At 40.0% G+C, this 26,490-nt stretch overlaps 1 long non-coding RNA gene across 2 annotated transcripts in view; it reads left to right on the forward strand.

Annotated features, from left to right (window-relative positions):
• Positions 1–22,531, forward strand: part of LOC104971984 (uncharacterized) — a 232,521-nt gene extending 209,990 nt beyond the window's left edge. Inside the window, exon 5 of one of the 2 annotated variants that reach the window (XR_003034310.2) lies at positions 22,322–22,531. This is a non-coding gene — a long non-coding RNA (uncharacterized lncRNA). The remainder of the gene's footprint in view (positions 1–22,321) is intronic. The other variant, XR_009494198.1, reaches the window with a different exon arrangement.
• Positions 22,532–26,490: the final 3,959 nt, after the last annotated feature.

The raw sequence follows: 26,490 nt of genomic DNA on the forward strand, positions 1-26,490 counted from the left end.
AACTGTACCAATAGTTTCTTAAGTTAGTCTCCCAAGGTAATAGAAATAGAAACAAAAATAAACAAATGGGACCTAATCAAACTTACAGGCTTCTGCACAGCAAAGGAAACCACTGACAAAATGGAATGACAGTCTGTGAAAAAACAGTAAATATTGGCAAATGATATGACCAATAAGGGTTTGCTGCTGCTGCTGCTGCTGCTAAGTCGCTTCAGTCGTGTCCGACTCTGTGCGACCCCAGAGACGGCAGCCCACCAGGCTCCCCCGTCCCTGAGATTCTCCAGGTAAGAACACCGGAGTGGGTTGCCATTTCCTTCTCCAGTGCATGAAAGTGAAAAGTGAAAGTGAAGTCACTCAGTCACGTCCGACTCTTCGAGACCCCATGGACTGCAGCCTACCAGGCTCCTCCGCCCATGGGATTTTCCAGGCAATGGTACTGGAGTGGGGTGCCATTGCCTTCTCCAAATAAGGGTTTAACATATAACATATATAAAGAGCTGATACAACTCAGCATCAAAAATAAATAAACAATCCAATGGGGCGGGGGGCGGGGGGGAAGGCAAAAGTCCTGAATAGACAGTTTTTCAAATAATACATACAGATGGCCAAAAGGCACGTGAAAAGATGCTCAACGTAGTTAATAATCAGAGAAATGGAAATCAAAACCACAATGAGATATCTCCTCACATCTGTCATCAAAGAGGCTACAAATAATAAACATTGGTGAGGATGTGGAGAAAGAGGAACTTTTTAACCCTGTTCTGGGAATGGAAATTACTGCAGCCACTATGGAAAACAGTATTGAGTTTCCTCAAAAAGCTAAAATCCAAAAAATTTGATCCAGCAATTCCATTCCTAGTTATTTCTTCAGATGAAGAAAAAGAAAACACAAATTTGAAAAGATACACATACCCTAATGTTCATAGCAGCATTATTTGTATTTGCCAAGATATGGAAGCGACCTAAGTATGCTCCAACAGATGAATATACAAAGAAGTGGTGTATACGCACACATGCACACACAAATGGAATACTGCTGCTGCTGCTGCTGCTGCTGAGTCGCTTCAGTCGTGTCCGACTCTGTGCGACCCCATAGATGGCAGCCCACCAGGCTCCCCCGTCCCTGGGATTCTCCAGGCAAGAACACTGGAGTGGGTTGCCATTTCCTTCTCCAATGCATGAAAGTGAAAAGTGAGAGTGAAGCTGCTCAGTCGTGTCCGACTCTTAGCGACCCCAGACCCCATAGATGGCAGCCTACCAGGCTCCTCTGCCCATGAGATTTTCCGGGCAAGAGTACTGGAGTGGGTTGCCATTGCCTTCTCAGCAATAAAAAATAGTTAAAATTTGACATTTTCAACAATACAGATGGACTTGGAGGTTATTATGCTTACTGAAGTAATTCAGACAGAGAAAGGCAAATACTGTATGTTATCACTTATATGTGGGACCTATTAAAAAGTAAATAAATGAATGTAACAAAATAGTAACAGACTCACAGCACAAACTAGAGGTTACTGGTGGGGAGAGGGAAGGAGGAACAGGAAAGGGTAAGGTTATGGTAGGGGATTATGAGGTACAAACTGTGTATATAAAATGATAAGCTACAAAGGTATGCTATATAACACAGAATACAGCCAATGTTTTATAATAATGCTGAATGTAATAAAGTCTATGAAAGTTTAAATCACTATGTGGTAAAGCTGAAACTAATGTAATATTATAAATCAAACCTCCTTAAAAAATTATGCTGTTTATGTTGGACAATATCCATTAGTGTCATTTGGCAAAGATTTTTGCCAGAATTTGTTTTGTTGCTGAGAAAAATGTATATTGTTAATTTTTATGACTAGTTTTACCAGCCTGTTAGGAACAGTATGACTTGTGCCTGTTTTTGCTGTGAAGTCTTCAATGTTGAAGAAGATCTTATTAGTTTTGGCTTAAGTAATATAAATTACCAATTTTATGTTGGAAAATATTATTCAGTTCTGGAGAAACTAAATTGGCTTAATTTTTAGCTTTTGAGGAAAACTGTACTTTTTTTGAATTCAGGAAAACTGAATTCATGTTATTTTTTGACAAGCTTCATTAGAGAGGATGAGGTAAATGGACTGCCTGGACAGTAAAATGCAGCCTTCAGTTATCCATAATGGCACTTGCCATGTGCACTTTTCCTTTGCAGTTCCTTATGTGAAATCAGTCCACTCTATATTCATTTCCTCTGCCCAGAAAGACTCACATTTAGATTTTACTGAAAGGCTGTGTTACTCACCTTTCGTTATTACTTTCTTCTGTGTTGTTGGGATTGTTGTTATTGCCATCTTACTTTTGTGCTTCAGTGAGGCACTACTGGCTCATTTTTGAGACTTGGGGATAAAGCACCATGGCACTAAATAAAATGCAAAACATGTGCTGTGCTATGCTAAATCACTTCAGTCATGTCTGACTCTGTGATCCTATGGACTGTAGCCCACCAGGCTCCTCTGTCCATGGGATTCTCCAAGCAAGGGTACTAGAGTGGCTTGCCATGCCTTCCTCCAAGGGATCTTCCCAATGCAGGGATCAAACCGGGATCTCCTGCACTGCAGGCAGGTCCTTTACCATCTGAGCCAGCAGAGAAGCCCCCAAAATGCAAAATAATAGATATTAAAAACTAACATGAAAATATTTTCAGAGATACACTTACTAATGCAGTTTTTAGAAAATATGCAAAAGCAGCAATTATTAAACAGGTCATGGAATTTCTGTGAGAATAATGCTCAATCTTTAAAGAAATATTTTCTTTTTATTGAAGTATACTTAATTTACAATGTTGTGCTAATTTCTGCTGTATAGCAAAGTGATTCAGTTATACATACATACACATTTTTTAATGTTATTTTCCATTATTTATCATAGGGTACTGAATATAGTTTCCTGTGCTATAGAGTAGGACCTAGTTGTTTACCTGTTTTATACATAATAGCTTACGTCTACTAACCCAGCCTCCCTCTCCATTCCTCCCCCAACCCCTCTTCTCCTTGACAACTATAAGCCTGTTCTCTATATCTGTGAGTCTGTTCTCTTTCATAGATAGGTTTATCTGTGTCATATTTTAGATTCCACATTTAAGTGATATCATACGGTATTTGTCTTTCTCTTTCTTACTTGCATCACTTAGTATGATAATCTCTAGTTGCACCCATGGTTTTGTTCTTTATTATGACTGAGTAGTATTTCGTTGTATATGTTCAACACATCTTCTTTATCCGTTCACCTGTCTGTGGACATTGAGATAGCTTCTGTGTCTTGACCATTGTGAGTAGTGCTGCTATGAACATGGGACTCCATATATCTTCTTTCTTTCTTTCTTTTTCTCTGAGCTGAGTCTCCGTTGCATTGGGCAGGCTTTCTCTAGCTGGGGCAAGCGGGAGCTACTCTTCTTCGGCTTGCGGGCTTCTCCTTGCAGCGGCTTCTCCTGTGGTGGAGCAGGAGCTCTAGGCATACAGGTGGCGGTAGTTGCAGCACACAGGCTCACTGGTTGTGACTCACGGCACGTGGGCTTGCAGACTGCAGTAGCTGTGGCACGCGGGCTCAGTAGTTGCAGCTCGTGGGCTCTAGAGTGTTGGCTCAGTAGTTGTGGCACACCTGCTTAGTTGCTTCACAGCATGTGGAATCTTCCCAGCCCAGGGATCCAACCCTTGTCCCCTGCATTGGCAGATGGATTCATATCCATTGTGCTGCCAGGAAAATCCCATGTATCTTTTTGAATTAGAGTTTTTGTCTGGATGTATGCCCAGGAGTGGGATTGCTGGATCATAAAATAATTCTAAATTTTAGTTTTCAGAGGAACCTCCATACTGTTTTCCATAATGGCTGCACCATCTTATATTCCTACCAGTGGTATAGGAGGGTTCCCTTTTCTCCACACCCTCTACAGCATTTGTTATTTGTAGACTTTCTAATCATGGCCATTCTAACAGGTGAGAGGTGATAGCTCATTATTTTAATTTGAATTTCTATAATAATAGTAATGTTGAGCATCTTTTCATGTGTCTATTGGCTATCTGTATGTCTTCTTTGAAGAAATGTCTATTTAAGTCTTCTGCCCATTTTTCAATTGGGTTATTCATTTTTTCCTTGTTGAGTTGTATGAGCTGTTTTTATTTTGGAAATTAAGCTCTTGTTTGTTGTATCATTTGCAAATATTTTCTCCCATTCTGTAGGCTGCCAGATCCCCTAGCTCACAATGCTAATGGAAAAGAGAGCTTTGTTTTGTTTTATTTTAATTATTTATTTGAAAACCATGATATGAATTGGAAAGTGTCATATGTACCCATGACATGTGGAACAAGAAAGGATGTCAGTACATAAATAAAAGGAAGTTCACCCCAAGTGCCAATCCTCCTCAGGCTCCTTTCTCAGTAAAGAAGAGCAGGAAGATAAAAATATGTCTATAGATATTAATTCATAATTTAGGGAAGTTGTGAAAATTGTGAATGGGATCAAAGTATGCTGATCCTATTTTCAGCATGCTGAGCAAAGAGATGAATAGCAATTCAAGGTTCTGATTTTTCACATTTAAGTATACTGGCTTTTCAGAGGACATGAGAAATAAGATAATAACCTTTCCTCATCACTTGACAAAACAAGTATTAGGTTGGTGCAAACATAATGGTGTTTTTTGTGAATTTTAAATCATTATAACTAAGCTCAAACACATCTTCATTAATCAAAATAGGAACCATTACAATCAACACATTTTTCCTAATGTGAAATAAGTTTTTAATCCCTGTAATGTAAAAATCCATGCTTCAGGATTTGACAAACTCTTAGATATTATTTGCTGAATCCTGCTAGTTGTGGAAGCATTTTCCCTGCAACAAGTTATCGAGATGCTTGAAGAAGTGGTAGTTGGTTGGCAAGGGGTCAGGTGAATATGGCATATGAGGCAAAACTTTGTAGCCAAATTTGTTCAACTTTTGAAGCATCGATTGTGTGACCTATGGTTGGGCATTGTCACGAAGAAGAGAATTGCGCCCTTTCTGTTGACCAACATTGGCTGCAGGCATTGTGGTTTTCAGCGTATCTCATCTGTTTGCTAAACATACTTCTCAGATGTAATGGTCTCACCAGGATTCAGAAAGCTGTAGTTGATCATATGAACAGCAGACCACCAAACAGTGACCATGACCTTTTTTGAGTGCACGTTTGGCTTAGGGAAGAACTTTGGATCTTCTTCTTAGTCCAGCCACTGAGCTGCTTATTACCGGTTGTTGTATAAAATCTACTTTCCATCGCACGTCACAATCTAATCGCGAGATGTTTTTCTTGTTGCCTAGAATAAAAGAAGACACCACTTAAAAATGACTTTTTTTAAAAAAAATTTACAGTCAGTCAATGAGGTGCACACTTATCGAACTGTTTCACCTTCATAGAAGGGTCGATGTTGAGTTCTTCAGAAACTTCTTGTGTATTTGTAAGAGGATCATCTTCAAGAGTGGCTTTAAATTCATAGTTGTCAACTTCGATGGCTATCCACTGAGCTCCTTATCTTCAAGGGCTCTCACTTCCTTCGAAAAACTTTTGGAACCACTGCTGCACTGAATGTTCTACATACAGCTGTTCTACAGCACTTTCTAATGTTGCGAGTTGTCTCCCCTGCTTTACTACCCATTTTAAACTTGAATAAGAAAATTGCTAAAATTCGCTTTTGGTCTAATATCATTTCCATAATCTAAAATAAATATAAAATAAACATCAAGTAATAAGTCATTAGCAAAAAAGCATAAAGTGAGAAGCTCACATTAAAATCATGCATAATATAACCATGGAGAAGGAAACGGCAACCCATTCCAGTATTTTTGCCTGGAAAATCCCACGGACAGAGGAGCCTAGCAGGCTACAGTCCATAGGGTCACAAGAGTTGGGCACAACTTAGTGACTGAACAACCACAACATAATCACATTTATTTAAGAATGTATTCCAATATCAAGGGTTATGGGCTTCCCTGGTAGCTTAGATGATAAAGAATCTACCTGCAATATGGGAGACCTGGGTTCAACCCTTGGCTTGGGAAGGTCCCCTGGAGAAGGGAATGCCAGCCCACTCCAGTATTCTTACCTGGAGAATTCCATGGACAGAGGAACCTGATAGGCTACAGTCTATGAGGCCACAAAGAATCAGATGCAACTAAGCAGCTAACACTTGCAACTTTCCAACGTTAAAATGACGAATTTCAACAATGCGAAACCAAAATTACTTTTGCTCTAATCTAATAAAGCTCATTTCTATGGTTTTGTTCAAGTGGTGGTTGTTCAGTCGCTCAGTAATGTCCAGCTCTATGTGACTCAATGGACTGCAGCATGCCAGGCTTCCCTGCCCTTCACTATCTCCCAGAGTTTGCTCAAACTTCTATCCATTGAGTCAGCGATGCCATACAGTCATCTCATCCTCTGTCACCCTCTTCTCCTCCTGCCCTCAATCTTTTCCAGCATCAAGAGCTTTTCCAAGAATTGGCTTCTTGCATCAGGTAGCCAAAGTGTTGGAGCTTCAGCTTTAGCATTAGTCCTTCCAACAAATATTCAGGACTGATTTCCTTTAAGATTGACTGGTTTTAGTGTCCAAGGGACTCTCTCAAGAGTCTTCTCTAACACCACAGTTCAAAAACATCAATTCTTTGGCACTCAGCCTTCTTTATGGTCCAGCTCTCACATTCGTACATGACTATAGGAAAAACGATAGCTTTGACTAGACAGGCCTTTGTTGACAAAGTGGTATCTCTGCTTTTTAATACACTGTCTAGGTTTGTCATAACTTTTCTTTGAAAGAGCAAGCATCTTTTCATTTCATGGCTGCAGTTACTGTCCACAGTGATTTTGGAATCCAAGAAAATAAGGTCTGTAGTTGTTTCCATTTTTTCCCCCATTTATTTGCCATGAAGTGATGCCATGATCTTAGTTTATTGAATGTTGAGTTTTAAGCCAGCTTTTTACTCTCTGTTTTCACCTTCCTCAAGAGGCTCTTTAGTTCCTCTTCACTTTCTGCCATTAGGGTGGTATCATCTGCATATCTGAGGTTTTTTATATTTCTACCAGCAGTCTTGATTCCAGCTTGTGATTCATCCAGCCCTGCATTTCACATAATGTACTCTGCGTATAAGTTAAATAAGCAGGGTGACAGTAAACAGCCTTGATGTACTCCTTTCCCAATTTGGAACCAGTCCGTTGTTCCATGTCTGGTTCTAACTCTTGCTTCTCAACCTGTGTACAGGTTTCTCAGGAGGCAGGTAAGGTGGTCTGATATTCCCATCTCTTTAAGAGTTTTCCACAGTTTGTTGTGATCCACACAGTCAAAGGCCTTAGCATAGTCAATGAAGCAGAAGTAGGTGTTTTTCTGGAATTCTCTTGCTTTTTCTATGATCCAGCAGATGTTGGCAATTTGATCTCTGGTTTCTCTGCCTTTTCTAAATTCAGCTTGAACATTTGGTAGTTCTCAGTTCATGTACTGTTGAAGCCCAGCTTGCAGGATTTTAAGCATTACCTTGCTATCATGTGAAATGAGCACAATTGTGTGGTAGTTTGAACATTCTTTGGCATTCCCCTTCTTTGGGATTAGAATGAAAACTGACCCTTTCCAGTCCTGTGGCCAGTGCTGAGTTTTCCAAGTTTGCTGGCATATTGAGTTCAGCACTTTAACAGCATCATCTTTTAGCATTTGAAATAGCTCAGTTAGAATTCTATCACCTCTACTAGCTGTGTTCATAGTAATGCTTCCTAAGGCCCTCTTGATTTTGAATTCCAGGATGTCTGGTTTTAGATGAGTGATCACACCATCGTGATTACCTGGGTCACGAAGACCTTTTTTGTACAATTCTTCTGTGTATTCTTGCCATCTCTACTTATATTCTTCTGCTTCTGTCCTTACCGTTTCTGTCCTTTATTATGCGCCTCTTTGCATGAAATGTTCCCTTAGTATCTGTAATTTTCTTGAAGAGATGTCTAGTGGGTCAAGTGATATAACTCTGCAACTTGTTTTCAATTTTTTTTCAACAATACTATTATTATAATTAATTTGAGAAAGCCATCATAGTAAAATATTAACAATTGGTTAATCTAGGTGAAGTAAAATGGTTATTGTGCTGTACTTGTGACTTTCACATATCTTTTAAGTTTTTAATTTAAAAAGTTAAAAAATAACTCATGAGACCAAAACAATTAGTGTCTATGAAACATCCCTAATTAAGGTTCTACAATGTTTTATTCTTTGACTTAATCGTGTTTCCATTGAGGGAACTTTGTGTATTAAAACTTGCTAATTTGGTGCACTTTGTGATTGGGAGGTACTGTAGGATGGGGCAGGAACCGCTTACTGTGTACCCTGATTACTTTTTAAGAATGGATCCTGGTTTTAATAGAAAATTATAATTGTACTTTTGTTAGTACAAAAACTATAGATTATTTTTGCCCTTCTTTTCAGAAAACACAAAATTTCAAGCACAATGTACATAATTAGGTCAAATAAAGTATAGGCAGTTTTTATGAGGCTTGAGGCTTATCTAATTTGTGGAGAGGGGAGGGGCATTTTAAGAAAAGGTTTGCAAATTTATATATGAATGTAAATATTTAGCATGAAAAACTAAATATTACATTACATTACAAATTATATTACAAATTTTATTATGCCAAGGGATAACACAAATATTTCTAAATCTAAAAATATTATATTTTGATCAAGTGCTGATCTTAGTTTGGCTGATCTTCATTAAAATACCACAAACTGGGTAGTTTGTAAAAAGCAGAAATTATTTCTCACAGTTTTAGAGAAGTGGGAAGTCCATAATCAGGTGGGAAGTCCATGATCAAAATTTCAGCATGGGGGACTCCTGGTGAGAGCCCTCTTACTGGTTTATAGCCAGCACTTTCTGCTTGTATCCTTACATACTAGATGGGGCTAGAGAACTTTGTAGGGTTTCTTTTTTTTTAGGAATTTTAATCCACACATAGAGGCTCCACCGTCATGACATAATCACCACCCAAAGGTCCCACCTCTTAATACGATGACAGTGGACATTAGGATTTAAATATATGAATTTGGAGGAGATGCAAATATTCAGACTGTACCCAGGGTCTCATACGTTTCTAACTTACATAGATACATACAGAAGTAATTGTCAGCCTTATAAATATATAAACAATGATACACACCAAATGTGTCCCCAACTCAACTTGCTTTTAGCAAGTTCCCCAAAAATGCTCACAACCATTTGAAAAAATACATGATAAAGCAGGAAGTGTGAAGGAGGGAAGTACGGGTGGAAAGAGCCATATTTACCAATTATAATTAAAATAATTTCTAGATATTTATGCAAATGGTTGTTGGGAGCAATTGAATGCCAGTAGTTACATCAATGATAATTCATCCCGTAAGAGAATTTTATAGTGAAAGTAGAATGGAAATAGGAGTTCATGGAAAATAAGAAACAATGTAAAATTTCTGGCTACTAAAGAAAACCTGTTCATGTATTTTAAATGGACAATGATGCTATCAAATCTGTGTGGTGTTTAAATGATCCATAAATGTGCTTTTAAATATGGTGTTAAAGCTTTAATTTTAAAATACCATAGATAAGTATGCTAAAAATTATATCCTTTAAAAATTTTTTAAACTTGTCATAGAAATTCTTAGATTTAGTTTTTAAAGGTTTAAAGGGCATATGATTTTTCCAAATTATTTTAGGATGTACATGAATAAAAATGTCTAAGGACCAGTACCCTAGTTTCTCTAAGCTTTTTGCCTGTACAAAACAATTCACTGGTAATCTGTCAACCTGGATAAAACTAATTCCTCCCCAAAATTTCATGGAGCCACAAGTCAACATTTTATGCAGTTCATTAGTGGGATTAAGATTTTAGTGGAATAAAATTGTCCTCTCCTTAAGAAACACTTTTGAATGGCTTTTATTATGCCAGTCAAAATCTGATGGACTATATACCTCCCAAGTACAAGGTAGAGAAGTTTGTTCATCTTAATACAGAGGTATGACCCCATAGCACATCACAATTTTATTTTCCACTGGCTCTTCCCAAAGTGCAGGGTCAAATTTAGCACTGAATTTATATAGTTTTCATTATACCGTGTTTCTTAGCACCTAATTGTCTTGTTGGCCACCTCAGTTGTTACTTACATTGCACCTGCTTTATTTATCTTAATGATTTTATGGTTTTATTGTACCTATGAGTGAATGGACTGTTTTCTTTCTTTGACCTTTAACTCACACACTTGTTAAACACAAAGTACCTTGGATAAATTCAATTTGAACTAAGCAAATCATCAAAGAATCAAAATATTCAGTTTAGATGGTGGTATTATTGACAGCTAGAAATAGTCATACAGAGAAGGCAATGGCACCCCACTCCAGTACTCTTGCCTGGAAAATCCCATGGATGGAGGAGCCTTGGAAGGCTGCAGTCCATGGGGTCGCTAAGAGTCAGACATGACTGAGCGACTTCACTGTCACTTTTCACTTTCATTCATTGGAGAAGGAAATGGCAACCCACTCCAGTGTTCTTGCCTGGAGAATCCCAGGGACGGGGGAGCCTGGTGGGTTGCCATCTATGGGGTCGCACAGAGTCGGACACGACTGAAGCGACTTAGCAGCAGCAGCAGCAGGAATAGTCATAAGAGTACCAAATTAGCATTGTATTTATTAAATAGAAACTTAAATGACTAAAATCATTGCATTTTTCTTTTCCAATTGATAATTCAATTAATTATTCTTGTTTTGTGGCCCAAAATTAAGGGTTTAGGATTAAGACAAACGGGAAAATTACCAATGTTATCAAAAGGCAAACAGTAGCTACTAGACATATATTATGATTTTTAAATTAATAACAATAAGCCAAAATTATAGTTAGCAGCCCAGTCTTAGTAAATGCAAGAAAAAAAATTACCCAGGAAGTAGCTATATCATAAAATAGCAGATGGTAATGGCAACCCACTCCAGTACTCTTGCCTGGCAAATCCCATGGATGGAGGAGCCCGGTAGGCTGCAGTCCTAGGGGTCACTAGGAGTCGGACACGACTGAGCGACTTCACTTTCACTTTTCACTTTCATGCATTGGAGAAGGAAATGGCAACCCACTCCAGTGTTCTTGCCTGGAGAATCCCAGGGACGGGGGAGCCTGGTGGGCTGCCGTCCCTGGGGTCGCACAGAGTCAGACACAACTGAAGCGACTTAGCAGTAGCAGCTTAGCAGCTATATCATAAAATAGCAGATGGTATTAAGTTCTAAAGTATTTTGCAGAGCTACTTAAAATAATTAAATATAATCAGTGTTATATGTACAAAACATCACAGAGGCTCCTTCAGTTAAGGAAGTGAATACAGTTTGTGATAAACCCTTCAAAGGTAATACTGCATGTAATGAATTGATTCTTTTATTTAAATTATTTATTTAAATATGTATATGTGAAAGAAAAAGAATTCGCACAATAAACTCTATTGAAATATTTAATAAAGGAAGAAATTAAGTTGAGGGAATACCAGTGATGATTTCATATAGAAATTATCATCCCCATCTATAGTTTACTTGAGAATTTCAATAAGGTCTTAGTGATTCTTTACAATCACAACAATATAACAATCAAACACCACTTTAGTTACTCTTCTGTACCCTCACTGTGGCAACGTGTAAGTAAAAAATATTAAATTTTCTTCTAGAAGGTCCATTTTTATCAATGTCTTAAGTAACTCTCAGTCTAGTATATAAGATATTTTGGGCTGATCAAGGCATTTCCTGACCTGCTGTAGGGAGTGCTTCTCCTCAGGAATCACACAGTACTTATAGAGAAGTTCCTATTCAGGGGTGTAAATATTCCATGTGATCTTTTGTTTTTAATGAAGTATTCACCATGAAAATTTTTATGCCCTTCTTGCTGCTGCTGCTGCTGCTAAGTCGCTTCAGTCGTGTCCGACTCTGTGGGACCCCATAGACGGCAGCCTACCAGGCTTCCCTGTCCCTGGGATTCTCCAGGCAAGAACACTGGAGTGGGTTGCCATTTCCTTCTCCAATGCATGAAAGTGAAAATGAAGTCGCTCAGTCGTGCCCGAGTCTTAGTGAACCCATGGACTGCAGCCTACCAGGCTCCTCCGTCCATGGGATTTTCCAGGCAAGAGTACTGGAGTGGGGTGCCATTGCCTTCTCCCATGCCCTTCTTATTCCCTCGCAAAAATAATTTAAAATGTTAACTGAAAGGAGAGTTCCTCGTAACTTATTTTAGCTCCCTGTGCTGTGCTGTGCTGTGCTTAGTCGCTCAGTCATGTCCAACTCTTTGTGACCCCATGGACTGTAGTCTGCCAGGCTCCTCTGTCCATGGGGATTCTCCAGGCAAGAATACTGGAGTGGGTTGCCATGCCCTCCTCCAAGGGATCTTCCCAACCCAAGGATCAAAACCAGGTATCCTGCATTGCAGGCAGATTCTTTACCATCTGAGCCACCAGGAAGCCCATATACTCAGCCATAATAAAAGAAAAATTTTGCCATTTGTGACAACATGAATGGATCTGGAGGGTATTATGCTAAGTGAAATAAGTCAGACATAGGAAGACAAATAGTGTATGCTATCACCTACATGTGGAATCTTATTAAAAGTAAAATAAAGTAGTGAATATAACAAAAGAAACAGTCTTACAGATACAGGAATCAAATTGGTGGTTACCAGTCCAGGGAGGGGTAAGATAGGGATAGGGGATTAAAAGTACAAAATTATTATATATGAAATAAATAAGCTACAAAGATACACTCTGCAGCACAGGGAAAATAGCTAATATTTGCTAATGGAATATAAGCTTTAAAAATTCTTAAATCACTGTATTATACCCCTATACTTATATATATTATATATATATATATATTATATATCGGCTCTATTTCAATTATTTAAAAAAAAGAATTCTGGAATGCTGAACATATGGAAGGTACTGGACAGGTGGTTTGCTTGGATAGACCATAGGAGTTTCATGTCTTGCTAAAAAGAGAATCAGAGCAGGACAGTAAGTTAAAGCAGTAAAATAGATTTTATTCAAAAAACTATTGCATATGTATGTCTTTGTCAATCCCAGTCTCCCAATTTATCACACTACTATGTATAAAATAGATAATAAGAACCTACAGGGCTTCCCTGGTGGCTCAGATGGTAAAGAATCTGCCTGCAGTTCAGGAGACCCAGGTTTGATCCCCAGTTTGCAAAGATATCCTGGAGAAGGAAATGACAACCCACTCCAGTATTCTTACCTAGAAAATTCCATGGACAGAGGAGCCTGGCAGGCTATAGTCCAGAGGGTCTCAAAGAGTCAGACACCACTGAGTGACTAACACTACTACTACTACTACAAACCTACAGTGTAGCACAGGGAACTCTACTCAATACTCTTTTCCTGTATGGGAAAAGAATCTAAAAAAGAGTGGATGTATGTACAGCTGATTCACTGTGCTGTTCAGTAGAAACTAACACAATATTTTAAGTCAACTATACTCCAGTAAAATTAATTTTAAATAAATAATAATAATACATTTTTAAAAAATATTACAGTAGGGACAGAGAGATTACAGAATAGAGCTAGAATCAATTCCAAATACAACCAGAACAAGTATAGATTTATAACCAAGCAGTAAGTTTGGGTGGGATATCAGTAGATGGAAAATTACTACAAGGAGACAAGTCTGGGGAAGTCTGACTGAAATGAGTAACAGGATTCTTGCTGAGGGCAGCCAGGCTGATCAGATACACCTGGGGGGAGGTGGCAAAAATGAGAAGTTTGATGGGATATTAAAGGTGGGAATTCTTGCTAAACTGATTTAGCAGGATTCTTACTGAAACTGGATTCTGCAAGGAAATACAAGGATGGGCCTCGATGGAGAGTTTAGGGGAGCCTGATTGAAATTTGGCCTGGGAAAGCATCTTTTAACCCTTTCCCCTATACTTTGCCCTGTGCATCTCTTGCATCAGGATGTTCATCTGTAGCCTTTGAAGTATCTTTTGTTAAAATAAACAATGGTAAGTACACTGTTTCTCAGAGTTCTGTGGGCCATTCTAGGAAATAATTGAACCTGAAGAGTAGGTCATGGAAACCTCAGAGTTATAGCCAGTCAGAAGGTCAGATGCCCAGATGACAACCTGGCTTTGTGTTTGATATCTAAAGTGGGATTAGAAACAGTATTGTGGGACTAAAGCCATAATCTGTGGGATTTTATGGTATCTCCAGGAAGACAGTGTCAGTTTAATTGTGAGATGGTGTCTGGAGAACCAGAGAATTGCTTAATATGGGAGAGAAATACACATACATTTGGTGAATGGAAGAGTCAGAAGTAAACTATTCCATGATTAGAGCACTGAATTGAGAGTAGAGGAGAAATACCGGAATTTTTTTTTTTCCTATAGAGTTGTTAACTTCAGGAATAATGTAATTGGGACTTTTTAGTAATGATGGGAACCTAAATTAAACTAGCTAACTTAAAATAGAAATCTGTCAGCTGAAATAATTGAGAAAGACTAGGATATTTCTGTTATTGGACATGACTTAATCCTTAAACATGTTATCAGGTTCTCTTCTCTCGGTTCTACTTCTCTTTGTATGTATCTCTTTGTATGTTCATGTTGCAGAGATAATACTTTGATTTATACTTTTCCATACTGTGTATCCATATGCAAGATAAACTTGCCCCACAGATTTTTGCTTGAGGTGGTTCTAACAGCAACCCCAAAGCATAACCAAGGGAACTGTCCAAGTCTCACACACACACCTACCTCTGCTGGCAGACTAAAATAAAACCAACTATTGAACGAGGGCAAAAGAAGGACAACTTGCTAGTCACTCAGAATGTTCGTATGATAGGGAACAGAAAGCAAATTATAATCATCATCAAACTCACTGAAATGACTGAATTTAGGAGTGTACATAGTAGACCTGTAACATGAAGAAGGCCTAATTGGGCAGGGGTGGGACACTAATTATTACATGGTCTGTTCTATTAGAGGAGAATAAGTCAAACAAAACCAGCTTGACCAAGCACATAATTAGACTGCAGGAAAATCCTATGGTCTGGACTCAAGAGTTAGCAGGTCCTCCAAGGGCCTGAAGCTTTCCTAGAAATTAGAAAGTGTTATCCCCACCCCAAATCATTGCTACCCTCAACCCCCTGCAGTTTTTCAAATGGTTACATCTTTATGTAGAAATCCAAAAGATTTTTGAGATGTCTGGAGTGTCATGGGATCTCTAGGGAGCTCCAGTAGAGTTGATGGAATTTGGAAGACCCATGAAATTCCCTGGATTCTGACCAGCTTAGAAATGTAGACTCTATATCCTCGATGCATATTAATTATGTACTGGAACATGTACTCAAAGCATGGACTCAACCAGCAGCATCAGCAACCTTTAGGCACTTTATAGAACTGGAGCTTCTTAGATCCCACCCCATGATGACTGAGGCAGAAACTCTGGGGAGAGTCCCAGCATCAAGTAATTCTCACACAACTGAAGTTTGAAAACTGCTAATCCAGAGATGACTAGAAATGAAGTTCACTAGCCAGACTCTTGAAATATCCTGTATGATGGTTCATATTATTGATCTGTCAGAAGAAAATGGAATTGTTTCTCAGAGTAATTCCCAAAAGAACTTTAGATAACTCCCAACCAAGTTCATGAAGAATTACCATAGCTTTAGTGTAGATTACACTGTTAACTGGTCATTTATTCTGTGAATAAATAGATTGTATAATTATATGGAAGCAAAGTGTTTTGGTGGATTTTTCCTTTTTCATCTATTCCGTATAAATAGTCTGTTGTTATTATCCAAATTAATAGTTGTAATACATTGTGATTTATATAATGCAATATAAAATTGCCATAATTACATTTTGTGAAAAACACAGCTTGTATGGTAATGCCAAAATGATCAATATAATATGACATCCTGCATAACACAAATATAGGAATGCACCCAAAAGTTAGATCTTAGAAAGTATGAATCACAATTTTAGATAACGGAATGTACATTAAACAGTACAATTGTGATTATATAGTATTAGAAATAAATAACGTGAAAGTCAATTATACCCTTGCTCTAATATAGAAGTGAAGGTAAAAACACAGAAATGTTTTAAGATGTAGGTGAGTAAACACTGAGAAGCTCCCATCAATGGTCTCTAACAGTTAACATTTATAGAGCACTTATAGGCTCCAGACATTATGTTAGGAGCTTGGACAAACACTAATTGATTGGAGCCTAAATTTTCCTTATGGCATAGATTGCTTTTACCAACTCATTCCACTTTAGGGAAGAGGAAACAAGGCTTGAAAAAGTTGAATACAGTTTACCTAAGGCTAACTGTCTAAACAACTGCTAAATGGGAACTCATGGCTCAAATCCAGTGCTTCAGCACTTTAAAGTAGGTGTTCCTAAGTACCAAAATATGATAGTAAAACAACTCATAAGAGAAGACAAGAGTAATCTTCATGACCTCAGATTAGATGATTTTTTAAATATGACATGAAAAGCACAAGCAACCAAAAAAAATAGATAAATTGGACTTTATAGAAATTGAAAAATTTTGTGCTTCAGAGAACATCATCAAGAAAGTGAAAAAACAAAGAAATGAATGGGAGAAAATATTTTAAAATCATATATCTGATAAAAGGGACATGTATCTTCCAAAGAAGATGTATAGATGGCCAACAAATACATGAAAGATGTTCAATATCATTAATCATCTTAGAAATAAAAATCACATTGAGGTACCTCTTCACGTATACTTTTGTTGTTATTTAGTCGCTAAGTCATATCCGACTCCTTTGTGACCCCATGGACTGTAGCCCACCAGGCTCCTCTGTCCGTGGGATTTTCCAGGCAAGAATACTGGAGTGGGTTCCATTTCATTCTTGAGGGGATCTTTCCGACACAGCAATCAAACTCGCATCTCCTGCATTGCCAGGCAGATTCTTTACAACTGAACCACTTCATCTACCAGGCTTCTCTGTCCATGGGATTCTCCAGGCAAGAACACTAGAGAGGGTTGCCATGCCCTCCTCCAGGGGATCTTCCTGACGCAGAGATTGAACCCTCGTCTCCCCCATTAGCAGGTGGCTTCTTTAGAACTAGTGCCACCTGGGAAGCCCACTCATATATACTACGATGTCTAAAATCAAAAAGACAGAAAACAGGAGTTGGCAAGGATATAGAGAACTGGAACCCTCATATCCTATACTGTTGGTGAGAATTTAAGATAGGGCAATCACTTTGACAAATAGTCTGGCAGTTCCTCAAATGATTAAACATGGAGTTAATGAATAACCTTGAAATTCCACTTAGGTATATGCCCAAGAGAAATAAAACATGTGTCCACACAAAAACTTATACACAAATGTTCATGGCAGCATTATTGACAATAGCCAAAAGATAGAAACACCCAAATGTCTATCAGCTGATAAATGGATTTAAAACTGTAGTATGTTCACACAGTGGAGCATTTTTCAGATATATATCTTCATAAAAGGAATCAAGTTCTGATTCCTACTATGAAGTGGATGAATTTTGAAAACATTACACTAAGTGAAAGAAGCCTGTCACAAAACCCACATATTATCTAGTTCCATTTATGTGTAATGTTCTGAACAGGCAAGTTTATAGAGATAGAAAATAGATCATTGGTTTTTTAGGACTGGAGTGCTAGTGAATGGGTTTGTGTGGTGATGGTTCAAGGGTACAGTATTTCTTCTGGAAGTTAGAAAATGTTCTAACATGGATTCTGGTGACAGTTGTACAACTTTGTGAATACATGTTTTTAATATTGAATTATAGCAACCCACTCCAGTATCCTTGCCTGGAGGATCCCAGGGACGGGGGAGTCTGGTGGGCTGCCGTCTATGGGGTCGCACAGAGTTGGACACGACTGAAGCGACTTAGCAGCAGCAGCAGCAGCATACACTTTAAATGGGTGAATTGAATGATTATATCTCAATAAAGCTGTTGCTGAAAAAAAAAAAAGAGTGAGAGTAGAGAATGTAAAGAAGGCTGAGCGCCAAAGAATTAATGCTTTTGAACTGAGGTGTTGGAGAAGACTCTTGAGAGTCCCTTGGACTGCAAGGAGATCCAACCAGTCCATTCTGAAGGAGATCAGCCCTGGGATTTCTTTGGAAGGAATGATGCTAAAGCTGAAACTCCAGTACTTTGGCCACCTCATGCGAAGAGTTGACTCATTGGAAAAGACTCTCTGATGCTGGGAGGGATTGGGGGCAGGAGGAGAAGGGGATGACAGAGGATGAGATGGCTGGATGGCATCACTGACTCAATGGATGTGAATCTGAGTGAACTCCGGGGGTTGGTGATGGACAGAGAGGCCTGGCGTGCTGTGATTCATGGGGTCACAAAGAGTCGGACATGACTGAGCAACTGAACTGAACTGAACTGAGAGAATGATTAGAGTCCTTGGGAAGGTGATGGTTTAGGATAGCTGTTGGAGTAAATATGGTAGCAACTGGCCGAAGATACCAAACCATTTCTGTCAAGTGGTGAAAAGATGATTAAAATTGGATTGTGAGCATATACAGAAGTATAAGCCTACAGGAGCAGAAATCTTCAGCTCAAAGTCTAGAGTGGACAGGCTGGAGGACTTGCACACAAGGACTGAAGATCAGGGTGTAGACCTTGGTCACCAAAGGTTCTTCCTGGGCTTCTTTGTTCTCTGACCATTCCTGCACTGTCTTCTTTCTTTCACCGTCCTTCTTCCACTGTCCACCCATCAGGTGTCTATGTCCTCAGGTGCTCCACATGCCAGCCCTCTACTCTTCTTGTGCTGCATGCTGTCTCTTGGAGAGTGCACACTCTCTCATGTTTCAGCTGCCATGTAGGTATATTCTGCTGAAACCAAAATACATATTCACAGCTCAGTCCTTGCCTGAGCACCAACCCATTCTTCAGCTGCTCACTGGACATATCTACATAATTGTCCCACACATGTCCCAAACTCAGCTGTCCAACATCATTCCTTCTCCATCCAGCTTATCATCCTCTATCCCTATCTTGGAAAATGAAAAAAAAAATCCTTTGATAGTTTAATTTTGCATACAGTAGAACAGTGGTTTCCTGGAGCCCAATGAAATGAGAAGGTTTATAAATGCAAAAAGAACTGGGAAATGGAAGAGACTCTTACAAATTACCCTCCTGACCAAGTCACACCTTTGGTTGACAACTTTCAATTATCTTTAGAGTGCAAAGATGAAAACCCAGATTCTACATGCCATTGCTCATAATTCAGCTTTCTCTGTAAATTTAATTAAAAAGAGTATATACTGAGAAGTTGTGATATAAACATAGACCTTGACCTCAAATGGTTATGATCTAGCAAAGGGGGCTCATGGGTGAACAAGAAACTTCCAAACATGTGGTAAATGTAAATAAAGATTAAGCACAAGATACTCTGCTGACATGTAGGGCAACTTCTTCAGTAATTTAGGGATAGGAGGTTAGACTGTGTTCAAAATAGGTTTCCTGAGGCCAGAACAGTTTCTGAAACAAACAGGATGAGTAGAAGTGTAGTGGAGACAAGAGTATCCCAGGTATGAGTTTGGCCTACCTGTGCCTCTGTAAGGTTGGCTGCAGAGAGACAAGGACTGGAAAGGGAATCTGGTGGATGCAGAGATTTGAGTAAGGTGGAGCCACCTTAAATGATGGGTTAAGAAGTGGACATGAAAAGAGATAGAACACTTTCCCCATAAACTTGGCTGTCAAGAGGGAGAGAAAGACAAGGCAAGACGCTGAGGGGGTGTATACTGGGGGAAGTGTATAGGCTTGTTACATGTGTGTGTTTCCAAAATAAGAGAGATGTGAGCAAATTTAAACAGTGAAGGGAAGAAGCCAGAGCCAGGATTGGTTGGAAAGATGAGCTATGGAATTAGATGTCTAATGTGGGAAAGACTGAGAAGGTGAACAAGGTGAAGGTTTTAGCCTCATTCTGTGGGATTAGAAGGAAGAAGAAGCAAAGATGGGTGTGAAGGAGAGGTTGGCAGGAATTTGATGGGTTTCATTTTCAAATTCAATGACAGGGCAAATAGGAGGATAGATGGTTTGCAGATTATAAACAATGTTAGAAATAGCCATAATGACTGTAGAAGGACTGAACAGCAGACAGACTGGTATTTTCCATGAATTTGAGACCAGCTCATTGGGTCGCAAAGAGTCGGACACGACTGAGCAACTGAACTGAACAACTAGGTATAAATAACAAAGTTGTAAAGATAGGAAACTGAGATTTGAGCATAGAATGCGCTATTTTGTGATTTCAGAAGCAAATCAAGCCCAGGTGATGATAAAATTGAGACCTAGCCATGGGACTGAGCGACTAATTAGGAAAATGAAGTTAATTTTACCTTTGAATCAAGGGAGTCAGTGAACTGAGAAGCCAGTGAATGAATGGAGCATCCACGTGTGTACTAAATTCCCCTAGTTGATGCCAAGTCTTATGGAGAAGACCATTCAGAAGAATGGAAGATTGCTCTGGAACCTGTCTCCCTGATTCTGTTGTCTATTCTTCACATAATGGCTGGGTTAATTTTTTTTAATGTATTTCTTATTTTTGTTATTCTCTTCAAAACCCTCCCCTGTCTTCCCACCTCCCTCCGATTAATTCCAGTATTTATACCCTGGTCTTCCCTATCTGGCCTGCCTACCTTTCCGCTTTGAGTCCCTGTCTTACCACTGAACTATTTGTTCCCAGCCACACCGGCTTCTTGACTGTGCCCAACATGACCTAACTTGTCCCTGCATCTGGGCCTTTGCACTTTGCTTTGCTGTGCCTGGAGAGCTCTTCCCCCTGTGGCCTCCCTCATCTTCTTCCAATCTCTGCTTAACCTTCCTCATCTTCTTCTGTGCCTTTTCCTATAGGAGTCCCTGTTCTCCACCTCTGCTTCATTTCTTAAATGGCATTCATCACCATCTAACTATACATATGTTTCCTTTTTCCCCCCTTAGAAATCCCCTCCCAAGAATAGAAGCTACCTGAAGGTAGAATTTTGGGCCATTGCTCACTGCTATATTCTATAGGAGGCATAGGATAAAAAAAAAAAAAAAAAAAAGTTTTTTTTTTTTTTTTTGCATGAACGCAGTAGCAGTAGCATAGCAGTGGGTTTTGAGAAAGACCTTGATCGTAACCATGTGGAGCTTGTGAGCAACTGCAGGGAAAGGGGAGAGAGGGAAGAGTGTGCACAGGTTGAGGAGTTGTTGACAGGCAATGACATTCCAGTGGGCACTCAGAGGTATTGCTGGAACACTAGGCATAGGTCATTGGTAAGAAGCCCAAAACAGTCTGGAGACATGACAGCAAGGGTGGATGATTGAAAGAAGTCACTTTTGGAAGTCTCCAAAGACAATGGCAGGGATGGGAGGTGTGGTAACATTTGCTGGCTTTAAAGTTTCCAAAAACTTAGAGCTGACATCCCTTGGATTGTACTTTTGGATTGATTATACTTCTGAAGGACTCGCCATGAGAGATAATAGCAGTCATGGGTGTGCAAGGAACACAAAACTTGCTGGAAGCAGTTGCCCATCCTATGGGTGGATGAATGTGCCACACACATGGATCCTTGGATACCGGTCAGTGCCGGGGCACTTTACCTCCAGTTCTCCACAGCAATAGCCCTGAGGGGTGAGGGGCAAGTCCTGTCAGACTTCATGTTTACTGTCCTTGCTCCAAAGGTGCTCTTGCAGCATTTTCTTGCCTCCATACCTACGCTCACACTGTTCCCTCTGCTTGGAATCTGAAATACCCTTCCCTCCCCAGAACTCTTCCTATTTTGGCATTCTTTAAGATCCAGCTATATCCTCCACAAACTTTTCCTTTACAGCCCCAGCCTGGAGGGGTTTTTCCTTGCTTTGAACTCCTATTGCAGTAGTTGACTGTAGATTCACTGCCCTGTTCAGTGACTGCACTGAACTCGTATTTATACCTTCTGGGCTATATATAACATGTGTGTGATGGTGCCTTGCTGTCTCTCTAGCTTCCCTGTAGGCTTCGTGAAGGCAGGGGCAGGCTTGGTTGTCTTTGGAGCTCCCACATTACCTGACACAGACCCTTACCCAGAGAAGCTATTCATATAAATTGATATAGTTTAATTTGTTAATCATTAATATTCTATGCCGACACCCAGATGATAGTTCTGTTTACCTTCTAATGATTATTTAATATAATGAAAGTGCTATAATATTGTATACTTTCCCTTTTCTATTCACAGATTCTTCTAAACACTGATATGTTGGGTTCTCTGTTGAATAATTCAATTTTACTTTTTTAGCAGAGGCCAGAGAAGTTGGTGGATGAACAAATAGCTTCTGGAATCAGATGTATGGGTTTGGATACAAGCTCTGCCACTTCCTAGAAGGGTGAATCTGAGTAAGATCTGTAAAAATCTTCCACACTCAGTTTCTTTATCTGCAAAATGGGGATTGTAGTAACCTGCTTCTCACTGATTTGTTGTGGAGACTAAATAAATTATACCATGTGACATTCTTAGGTCAGCTCTGGGTGAATGATAAAGCCCTCAGTGTCTGCTCACTGCTATTTCTGAGTGACCAGAAGTTTCGAGACTTACAGTATGAGGTTCTCAGAACGCTTTTCACTCTACTCCAGTCACTGAGGAACAGAGAGCAAGCAGTGAGGCTACGGCGTTCTGCTAGCTATGTCAGGAGACCAGGCTGCAGGCTAAACTCCCCCACTTAGTTTATGTGTTATTTCAGGCAAGACACTCGACTCTTTGGGGCGCTGTAAAGATCAGGGAGTAAGCATCTGTGAAAGCACTTTATAAACAGCATGCTTGTTTTACCCAAAGCAAGGGGAACTGTGGTTGAGAACAGGAAACAAATGTATTGGCTTGGTTTTGAAAATCTTACCCTTAGAAAATTCACTTCAGGAAAAAGTAACTCTTTGTCTCGCTTTGATTGGATTATCTATTTATCTTATGTGGCCTTCTTTTTTTTTTTTTAATTCCTAGTGCTATGGAAAGTCTTCTTGAGCCCAGGATATGCTTCCTTTTCTCATTTGTAAATCTGGTTGGTCTACTAAACAAGCAACCGCAGTCAGACATGATTTTGTGGTTTAAAGTCTGTTGCTGGGCTTTGACAAAGGAGCTCTGTAGGGAGTGGTAATGCGATTAGAAGGGTAACTGGCTGGGGGAGTGGGGACACCCAAGCCAGACACACACCCCTCCCTACAGGGTTCTTGAAGAAATGTGTCAGAGGCAGGTTAAGAGCAACGTCTCTGGTGGGAGTGGCCTGGATACGAACCCCAGCTTTACCACTTATTTTCTGGGCAAATTACTTCCCGGCTCTGAGTGCTGCTGATTCCACATCTGTAAAATAAGAATGGCTATAGTACCTACTTTATAAGGTTACCTGGGGCTTAAATGAGTTGATACATGTAAAATGCTTACACCAAGCATTGTTGTTGTTCAGTCTCCCAGTCATGTCTGGCTCTTTGTGACCCCGTGGACAGCAGCATGCCAGACCTCTCTGTCCCTCACCATCTCCCAAAGTTTGCCCAAGTTCATGTCCATTGCACCGGTGATGCCATCCAGCCATCTCATCCTCTGATGCCCTCTTTTCCTTCTGCCCTCAGTCTTTCCCAGCATCAGGGACTTTTCCAATGAGTCACCTGTTCGCATCAAATGACCAAAATACTGGAGTTTCAGCTTCAGCATCAGTCCTTCCAATGAGTATTCAGGGTTGATTTCCCTTGAGATTGACTGGTTTGATCTCCTTGATTTCCAAGGGACTCTCAGGAGTCTTCTCCAGCACCACAGTTCAAATACAGTAATTCTTTGATGCTCCGCCTTCTTTACAGTCCAGCTGTCACAACCATACATGACCACTGGCAAGACCATTGCCTTGACTATATGGACCTTTGTCAGCAGAGTAATGTCTGCTTTTTAACACATTGTCTAGGTTTGTCATAGCTCTCCTGCCAAGAAGCAAATGTCTTCTGATTTCATGGCTGCAGTCACCATCCACAGTGATTTTAGACCCCAAGAGGAAATCTGTCACTACTTCCACCTTTCCTGCCCCTCTATTTGCCATGAAGCAGTGGGGCCGGATGCCATGATCTTAGTTTTTAAAATATTATTTTTAAGCCGGCTCTTTGACTCTCCTCCTTCACCCTCATCAAGAGGCTCTTTAGTTCTCCTTCACTTTCTGCCATTCACATATCTGAGGTCATTGATGTTTCTCCTGCCTATCTTGATTCCAGTTTGTAACTCATCCAGTCTGGCACTTCTCATGATGTGCTCAGCATACAGATTACACAAACAGGGTAACAGCAGACAGCCCTGTCATACTCCTTTCTCAATCTTGAGCCAGTCAGTTGTTCCATACTGGGTTCTAACTGTTGCTTCTTGACCCGCATACAGGTTTCTCAGGAGACAGGTAAGATAGTCTGGTATCCCCATCTCTTTAAGAGCTTTTCACAGTTTGTTATGATCCACACAGTCAAAGGCTTTGGCCTAGTTGATGAAACAGAGGTAGATGTCTCTCTGGAATTCCCTAGCTTTCTCTGTGATCCGGCAAATGTTGGCAATTTGAGCTCTGGTTCCTCTTTCTTGTCTAAATCCAGCTTGGACATCTGGAGGTTCTTAGTTTGCATAATGCAGAAGCCTAGCATGCAAGATGTTAAGCATGACCTTACTAGCATGGGAGATGAGAGCAATTGTCTGATGGTTAGCACATTCTTTAGTGCTACCCTTCTTGGGAATCCAGATGAGGATTGACCTTTTTCAGTCCTGTGGCCACTGCTAGGTCTTTCAGATTTGCTTATACAATAAATGCAACGCCTTGATGGCATCATCCTTTAGAGTTTTAAACAGTTCTACTGGAATTCCGTTACATCCACAAGCTTTTTTAACAGCAGTGTTTCCTAAGGCCCACTTTGCTCTCCAGAATGTCTGGCTCTGGGTGGCTGATGACACCATCATAGCAATCCAGTCTAGTCCATTTAGATCTTTTTTATGCAGTTTTTTCCATGTATTCTTTCCATTTCTTCTTTATCTCTTCAATGTCCACTAGGTCTCTACCATTTATATCCTTTATTTTGCCCATCTTTGGGAAAAGTGTTCCCTTGGCATCTCAAATTTTCCTGATGAGATCTCTAGTCTTTCAGAGCGCTAAATAATTACTTTCTATTAATATATGCATAGAGTCATTGCCAGCAAAGCCATGTCATTAGGTACTAGATAAACTTCCCAAAAGCCAGTGCATCTCTGAGATGGATGGAGACTCATTTTGTCTAGGCTAGAGATTTAAAAGTAATATAGGCCTAATAGGTTTCTCCTCTTTACCCTTTTCTGTAAGGGCTTCCCTAGTGGCTCACATGGTAAAGAATCTGCCTGCCAATGCAGAAGATGTGGGTTTGATCCCTGGGTCAGGAAGATAGATCCCCTCGAGAAGGGAATTGTAACCTACTTTAGTAATCTTGCCTGGAGAATTCTGCGGACAGTGGAGGTTGGTGGGCTGCAGTCTGTAGGGTCCCAGAGTCAGAAAGAGTCAGACATGACTGAGCAACTAAAACTTTCATTTTTTCAAACTTTCATTTTTTCACTTCAATAGATTTCTCCTCCTCTTTACCCTTTTCTGTAAAGCCACAGTCAAGGCTAGGAAAGGTGGATTCTGAACATACCAATCAGATAGAAAAAAATGCAAAGAGTGAGTCCCAATGCTGGTTGGGCCTGGATCTCCCTAGTGCTAGAGGAGACATTCCCATAGAATTAGCCCCTTGGTGTATTTTGTACATCAAATAGAGAAGAGGGATGGGAAGACAAGGGCAGACAGGAGGAGAAGGGAAGGAGGAGGGAGAGAAGTGGTTTAGAGAGAACTTGGCCTCTCTCTGAAGTGCAATACAACCCCTGGTCCCATCTTTTGTCTTCCACCTCTTAGGAAGAGATGGGGCAGTTGGAGAAAGATGGCTGGACCTTTTGCCAGGTTTAACTTGCCTCAAATTTGAAGTGTCCTCATGAGTTACATGATAGGAAAAGAAGCCAGAGAATGAAAGATCAATGAGAATTAGGTGGACTGGGCCCTCTCTCAAGGAGTAGCAGACAGATCCCTCATTCTTTACCTTTCTCATAAAAGAAAATGCATCCCAAGAGCCCAAAGGAAAGAACCTCAACTGCAGGGCACCATGTGGGAAAGTGAGTTACACTGTAATCTGATCAGCATTTCTCAAGCTTTGCTGTGCATCAAATGACCCAGTAATCTTGTTAAAATACAAGGGTAGGTCTGGAATTCTGCATTTCTAACAAGCTATCTGGCTATCCCATTGCTGCTGGCTAGAACCTCACTTAGAGAAGCAAGAATCTTCTAGATGATTGGTGACCGGGCGTTGTGTGATGCACAGGAATTCTGCTAAGTTACTCCCCTGTCAACCATGTAGTCCATCTCTATACACTTAAACTTGGCCAGTCTGCTTCTTGGAAGTGGG

The sequence above is a fragment of the Bos taurus genome, chromosome 4 (genome assembly GCF_002263795.3).
Source record: "Bos taurus isolate L1 Dominette 01449 registration number 42190680 breed Hereford chromosome 4, ARS-UCD2.0, whole genome shotgun sequence".
Lineage (NCBI taxonomy): Eukaryota > Metazoa > Chordata > Mammalia > Artiodactyla > Bovidae > Bos > Bos taurus.